The sequence below is a fragment of the Benincasa hispida genome, chromosome 2 (assembly GCF_009727055.1).
Source record: "Benincasa hispida cultivar B227 chromosome 2, ASM972705v1, whole genome shotgun sequence".
In the NCBI taxonomy this organism is placed as follows: domain Eukaryota; kingdom Viridiplantae; phylum Streptophyta; class Magnoliopsida; order Cucurbitales; family Cucurbitaceae; genus Benincasa; species Benincasa hispida.
Window position 1 is genome coordinate 50,406,078 of NC_052350.1, and position 7,987 is coordinate 50,414,064.

At 41.7% G+C, this 7,987-nt stretch overlaps 1 non-coding gene across 1 annotated transcript; it reads left to right on the forward strand.

The window, feature by feature from the left end:
* The first annotated feature begins 7,250 nt into the window (after positions 1–7,250).
* On the forward strand, positions 7,251–7,356 carry LOC120072429. Its single transcript, XR_005480488.1, has one exon. It is a non-coding gene; the product is annotated as a small nucleolar RNA R71 (small nucleolar RNA).
* The last annotated feature ends 631 nt before the right edge of the window (positions 7,357–7,987 follow it).

Genomic DNA, 7,987 nt, shown 5'->3' on the forward strand with positions numbered 1-7,987 from the left:
ATTTTATAGGCCTGTGAGAGAGGATGAGGTGACGTTAAGCGACGCTTGACATCATTATTTATTATGCAGACGAAAGAATGTGCCTAGGGTGTCTAGGCAATCAAGTGTTTCTGTTTTCGAGGTGCGTCCTTTCGGTCTGGGCCATGCGTTAGCTTAAGTCCAACGCATTAGTCTTATTCCCATCCTAAGCTTCTTCCGATTGTACACAATTTTTTTTTAAAAAAAAATTAAATAAATCTCTTAAATAAGAAAAGCAATAACAATCATCAATCAACTTAAAACGTAATGCAAGGATAAGAAAACAATCAGAGTAAACACAAACGCAGACATAAAATACATAATACAAAAAAAAAAAAAGGGTAGAAGAAGCGTCCCTGGAATATGTATGGATTTGAACACAGGGAGGCTTCAACGCAAGCCTCAGTTGGCTTCGCATAATGTGAGGGATGACTTCTATCGTTCTACACCATCTTCAAAGTAAGGCTTCACTCTTTACCCATTTACCTTGAATGTATTTATGCCATCCTCCTTCGTCAACTCTATTGCTCCGTGGGGAAAGATTGTTTTGATGATGAATGGTCCTGACTATTTTGACTTTAATTTTCCTGGGAACAAACGCAATCGTGAATTGAATAATAAAACTTTTTGGCCAACAACAAACTATTTCGTACTGATGCGTTGGTCATGCCAACGTTTGGTCTTCTCCTTGTAGAGTTTATTTTTTCTCGTATGCGTTCAACCACCATTCCTCAAGCTCAATGAGCTGAAGCTTGTGTTGATCGTTCGCGACTTCCAAGTTTAAATTCAGCTTCTTCACTGCCCAGAAAGCTTTGTACTTCAACACAAGGGGTAAGTGACAGGCTTTTCTGAATACTAAGGAGTATGAAGACCTACCTATAGGAGTCTTGTAGGCAGTTCTGTAGGCCCAGAGTGCTTCATCCAGCCTCTGTTCCCAATCTTTTCGCGATGCGTTGACGACTTTTTCCAATATTGATTTTATTTCCCGATTCGATACCTCAGCTTGACCGTTGTTTGCGGTAGTGATCTTGTGCCTGACAATATATTTGGCAAGAAATTTTGAAATGATACGGTTAATGAAATGCGTACCTTTGTCACTCACTAGTGCTCTTGGTGTTCCAAAGCGTGTGAAAATGTTCCTGGTGAGAAACTTAGAAACAGTCGATGCATTATTTTTGGCACAAGCTACAGCTTCCACCCATTTTGATACGTAATCTACTGCCAGCAGCTATATTGTTGACCGCAGAACATGGGGAAAGGTCTCATAAAATCGATGCCCCATATGTCAAATAATTCGACTTCAAGAATATTGTTCAGAGGCATTGTGTCCCTTGATGAGATATTTCCTGTGCGTTGGCAAAGGTCGCACTTGAGAGCATACTCTCTTGCGTCCTTAAAGAGGGTAGGCCAAAAATATCCGCATTTAAAAACCTTTGCAGCAGTTCTTTGCCCTCCAAAATGCCCTCCGTAAAGAGAGTCATGACACTCAACCAGGATGCGTCGTGTCTCTCCTTCCGGAATGCACCGATGCATGATGGAGTCAGGACCTTGTTTGTAAAGAAACGGTTCATCCCAAAAACAGAATTTGCTATCGTGAACCAGCCATTTCTTTTGCTATGAGTTGAAGTGTTCAGGGAATTGTTTGGTAGTTAAGTAGTTAACTATGTCTGCATACCAAGGTTCCCTGCCTTCAACTTTGAATAAGCTTTCATCGGGAAATGCGTCTCTGATTTCAACTTCTTGGTCTTGTATTTTCTGATTGTCTAATCTGGACAGGTGATCAGCCACCTGATTTTTAGTCCCCTTTCTGTCCTGAATATCAATGTTGAATTCCTGCAACAACAACATCCATATGATTAATCTTAGTTTTGCGTCCTTCTTACTCATCAAGAACTTAATGGCTGAGTGGTCTGTATAGATGGTAACTGATTCACCAACTAAATAAGATCTAAGCTGTTCGATGCCGAACACTACAGCCAATATTTCTTTCTCCATAGTTGTGTAATGTTCCTTAGAGTCATTCAGTGTCTTCGACGCATAAGAGATGGGGTGTATCAAATTCCCTTTTTTCTGCCCAAACATGGTTTCTATTGCAACATCACTTGCGTCGCACATCAGAATGAAACGTTGCGTCCAATCCAGTGCTATTAGTACCAAAGCTGGAGTTAACACATACTTCAGTGTTTCAAATGCGTCGCAGCAGTCGTCATTGAATTCGTAGGGCCGGTTCGCTTATAATAATGCGCTCAGAGGTCGCACAATTTGAGAAAAGCCTTTTACGAACCTTCGATACAAGCCTGTGTGTCCTAGAAAACTTCGTAGAGCTTTTACATTTGATGGCGGGGGAAGTTTAGCTATGACATCTACCTTGGCCTCATCAACTTCCAACCCGGCTTTAGATACATTGTGGCCCAAAATAATGCCTTCAGTCACCATAAAGTGACATTTTTTCCAATTTAACACAAGATTTGTTTCCTCGCATCAAGCGAGGACGACCTCTAGGTTATCTAAGCACGATTGAAATGAATCTCCAAAAACTGAAAAAATCATCCATAAAAAGTTCAACGGTCTTTTCCAAGAAGTCAGAGAAAATTTCCATCATGCATCTTTGGAATGTTCCAGGTGCGTTGCATAGTCCAAAGGGTATGCGCCTGAACGCGAATGTTCCAAAGGGGCAAGTAAACGTCGTCTTTTTCTGATCTTCTGGGTCGATTAGAATTTGGTTATAGCCAGAGTATCCATCTAGGAAACAATAAAATTCTTTTCCAGCTAGTTGGTCAAGCATCTGGTCAATGAAGGAAAGAGGGAAGTGGTTCTTCTTGGTTTCAGCGTTAAGTTTTCTATAGTCCATGCAGATGCGCCAACCGTGACAGTCCTTGAAGGGATGAGCTCATTATTACTATTGACTATCACTGCTGTTCCTCCTTTCTTAGGGTCGCATTGAACTGGGCTTACCTAGCTGCTATCGGATATAAGGTAGATTACTTCTGCGTCCAACCACTTTATGATTTCTTTCTTGACTACTTCCTTCATTATGGGATTTAGCCTTCATTGAGGCTCAATTGATCCAGTCTTCCCCTCTTCTAGCCTAATTTTGTGCATGTAGTAAGATGGGTTGATGCCACGAATGTCAGTCAGCGTCCATTCTATTGCCCGCATGTGTTTTTGCAACATCTGCAAAAGAGAACATTCATTAGGCTCGGAAAGATTTGCTGAAATAATTACAGGTAATGTGTTGTTTGATCCAAGAAAATCATATTTAAGATGGTTAGGTAAAGATTTCAGTTCTAGTTCTAGTGGTTCTTATAATGATGGACGCATTGGCTTCGTCTGCTGCTTCTTCAGACTTGGTAACTCGAGTTTCTTCATGTTTTCTTCCAACGCAAGGACCTCACAAACTTGGGTCGCTTCTTCTTCAAGCAACTCTATTTTGTTAAGTTGACATTCTTCATTATGCGGGAACTTTAATGCGTTTAACACATTAAATTTCACTTCCTAATTATTTATGCGCATGGTCAGTTCTCCCTTGTGCACATCTATTAATACTTTCCTAGTGGCGAGAAAAGGTCGTCCAAAAATGATTGGTAAATCCCTGTCTGCTTCATAGTCCAAGATGATGAAATCCGCTGGGAATATGAATTTTTCAACTTTCACCAGAACATCCTCAATCTTTCCTTTAGGGTATGTGATCATCCTATCAGCGAGTTGAAGCGTTACAGAAGTGGGCTGTGCTTCACCAATTCCCAATTTCTTGAAGATTGAGAGTGGCATGAGGTTGATGCTTGCTCCCAGATCACACAATGCATGTCCTATGTCCAGCCCTCTGATTGAGCACGAGATTGTTGATGACATGCATAAATGCATGCCAGCTTAGTCCTTTTACTTAGAATTATGAAGATTGTTAGACAAAAATTGCGTCGATCATGATAGGAATTCATGAGAAAACAAGTTTGCGTCGATCAGCATGACGAATCTCAGCTAACCCATTACTTTGCGTTAATTGTGCGTTCAATGTTCTATTTTTGTAGCCAATGCAGGAAATGAACGCAAACGGTGAAAACGGACCATCACATAGACGACCGACTGTGGAGAAACACTCCATCGCAAGGCAAACGCATCGATCAAGGCATGGATGTTGCAGTAATCAGCCATATGCGTCCATCGCATGGGAGTTGCACTTGTCAAGCGATTACGGTCATCATGTAGAGTTACGGTGTTAAGCGAATATGGCCATTTAATGATTGCGGCTACGCAACAACGCATTCTAATGGGATCAACACAATGTAGGTGGAATGAACGCATCAACGAATCTCCCTCGAGAAAATCCAAAGCTGATGTTGACATTTCACCTACCACGCCGTTAGTGGCAGAGGTTCAGAAAAGACGACGCGTTGAGCGTCAGACTCAAAGCAGTCCAATTAATTATGTTGGCGGCCAAGCTCTATAAATAGAAGCGGACGAGCAAAATTCTAGGTAATCCGGAGATTATCCCTCAACCGGGGATTTTCCCCACGATCCAGACAAAATGCGTGAAAAGACGCCTGAGAGTCTTCACCTCCTTCATCCATTCCGAGTGACGACCAGAGCCTTCGACTAGAGTTAGATCTCGAGTGAGTCAGCTTCTCCGCCCATCCATGGTACCACCGGCAGCCTTGACGCACATCCGCTAGAAGCAAAGTTTTGCTTCCAACCGGTCATTTCTTTTTCTTTCTTTTTCTATATTGTATTATATGACATTTGGAATTAAGAAATTAAGACAATGTGTTTTCAATGCATTTCTCTATTCCTTCGACTCCATCTCCATCTTCTTGCTTAGCATTTTTACTTTCATTGCAACACTTAGTGAGATTGCTTGGGTATTGCATACTTAGTCATGTGGATTAGGAATATGAAGCAAGTAGGAACCCACCGAGAGGTGTGCGTTGTGCGAGTATGTGAGTAACCTTATTTGCTTAGTGTGAAGCTGTTGTAACGCCTGTCTATAGGCTAATGCATTGCTTGTCTGTGAGTAAAGTCAGCAACAATCAACTACCTGGGAGGGTAAGTGGTTGGACGCATTAAGCAAGGTATGCGTTGTTCACTAGGGATAGTAATAATCTTGCATCAACAAAGTTCATGCGTTTGTCTTGTCTTATGTTGTGCCCAACACCCCTTTAGAGCTACTCGAGAGAGAGTCTAAAGAAAGAACCTAATGACTCGAGAGAGCTAGGTTAGAATCTAGACTCGAGAGAGCGAGATTAGATCGGCATAACCAAGAGATAAGGACTTAGAGATAAGCTCTGTATGTCAACACTACATCCCATGCACCCTAGGAATAGGAATGATGATATGTGGTCGCCTTGTTTGTGTATCATCGCATAAACAAAAATTAGAGGCTTATGTGTAGGCCCTATAGACACCTCTGCACATACATCGCATGCGTTCTAGCATTAAAAGCCGTAGCATTCGCACTGAGAGGTGGTTTACTATTGTATGAGTGTTGCATGATCGCATTAGTTTGCGTTAACTAGGGTTGCCCTTGCAATCATTCTTAAGTTTGCAATGAAAACATCTCCGCATTTTATCTACTTTCTCGTACATTTATTTCATGTCAAGGTTTGTCGTATCTCTACCTTTCATGCATATTCTCATTTCGTTATTTGAAAGATAGGAGTAGGAGTAGGATTAACATAGCAACATCCCCTTCATTCTTTTATTCAACCGCCACATGCACATCACCGCAAACATATAGTTACAAGTTCCTATGTTTGACCTCGGATTATCCGAGAAACTTGCATTCATGTTATACTTAGCGTGAATGCAAGAAAACTTGTGGCAGGATGTATGGTCATCGCATACATTTGTTAATATAATTTTCATTCCAATGCATGACCATCAACACATGACTATCAATGCATATCTTAGGAACATGCATCGCATAATGCGTCAACGGGATTTTGGTTGTCGAGTAAAATTGACTACCAATTTTCGTGTATCAACTATGAAGCTTTCCAGGTCCTTCTGCTTCTTGGGTAATCTATTGCTAACTAACGCATTACACTCATGCATTAGCGCAATTACTTCTGTCTCGTTGATTCTTCTCTTCTTTGTCAGAATATCCTTCAAGAATTTGATGTACTTTGGCATTTGTTCTAAGGCTTCTACAAGTGGAATATTAATGTGCAATTCCCTTAGCAGTTCAAGAAAACGCTTAAATTGTTGCTCATCATTCTTCTTCATAAAGCGTCTAGGAAATGGTGCATTCAGCTGCACCGCAGGTTCTCCTACGTTAGACGTGTTTGGCTTCGAATGGCTTGTGGATTCAGGCGTCCGTTCTTCTTGATCTTCCAATGCTATTAGGCGTGTGTTGAGCTCTTTTGAAGGATTGTTGGTTCTTGGGTTCATGGTTCTTTCTACAAGAGGTTTGCCACTTCACAATGTCACCATATGACATTGCTCTTTTCAGTTGTTATTTCCTGGGGTTTTCGTATTGCTGGGCAAGACTCCTGGCTGCCGATTCTTCAACTCATTGGCAATCTGGCCCACCTGTTTCTCCAGATTTCTTATGGACGACACTTTCCTTTTTAGAAATGCGACGTTCTGGGCGATATATTCCTTTAAGAGGTTTTCAAGCGGAAACGCTGAACTCGATGCATGACTTTCTCTATTAAAGGATTGATGGTGCGGCTGCTGCGATGGCTGGAATCCAGGCAGTGGTCCTTGCCTTTGCTGTTGATTTACCCTTGGTTGGTGTTGCTTCTGTGATGACCTACCCAAGAGAAATTTGGATGGTTCCTCCATCCGAGATTATATGTGTTTGAGAATGGGTTATTTTTAATAAAGCATACCGATTGAGATTTTATAGGCAATCAGAGTAGGAATGAGGATCTCCATAGCCCACACAGCTAACCATGGTTTGTACGAATGTTTCCATCTGATTTACCTTTTGCGGGTTTGATACGTTCCCTAGTGAAATATTCTGCAAAAGGCTTGTCGTGGTAGCCACTTGTGCAGAGAGCGTAGCTGCGTTAGAGTCAATAGAATTCACATTCTGAGATCGCCTCTTCCTATCTGCTCTTGTGTCGTAAGTGTCATCTACCCATTCCATATTATGCTTGGCTATGCGGTCCAATATTTCCTTAGCTTCATTATAAGATTTGTCCATGATACTGCCAGTTGCAGCTGCGTCGGCTGCCATTTGAGATGCTCTGTTTAATCCACCATAAAAGGTCTCCATCTGGATGGTTAACGGTAATCCGTGATTGGGGTAATTCTTGATTAATCCTTTAAAGCGCTCCCATGCAGCACTCAAGGTTTCAAATTCTTCTTGCTCGAAGTTCATGATCTCTCTCCGCCTCCTTGCGTTTGTGGTGGGTGGGAAGTATTTCTGCATGAATTTCTCCACCAACTTTTTCCAGGTCTTGATCTCCCTAGGCTCCAAAGAACTTACCCATTGCTTTACGTCGTCACGCAGAGAATATGGGAATAAAGATAGCCTAATAGCTTCTAGAGTGATCCCAGGAATCACAAACAAGTTGCACGTCTCCAGGAAACGTTTCATGTGAGCGTGAGGGTCTTCTCCCCGAGCACCCTCAAATTGTCCAGGTGTTTGGAGCATTTGTAACATCACAAATTTCATCTCAAATCTTGTCCCATCTGGCGTTGGATATATGATCCCTGGTGAAAAATGTTGTATGATTTTCCGTTAGTTGCCTCTTTTAATTTGACCACTTACATACATTGGAAAGAGTCTTTTAAAACATTTTTCGTGGTAAATGACCTCGAGTTTGTCATAGTTGAGGAGTGTCCTCAAGTCCCGACCTATGATGCACCGAAAAATGTTCGTAATGCATATGAGGTGTGGATGAAGGCTAATTTGATGGCTCGACTTCACATTTTGGCTAGCATACCTGATGCATTAGTCAAAAGGGCTGAGAACATGGTCATTGTGCGTAAGATCATGGACTCGTTGCAAGAATTGTTTGAACGT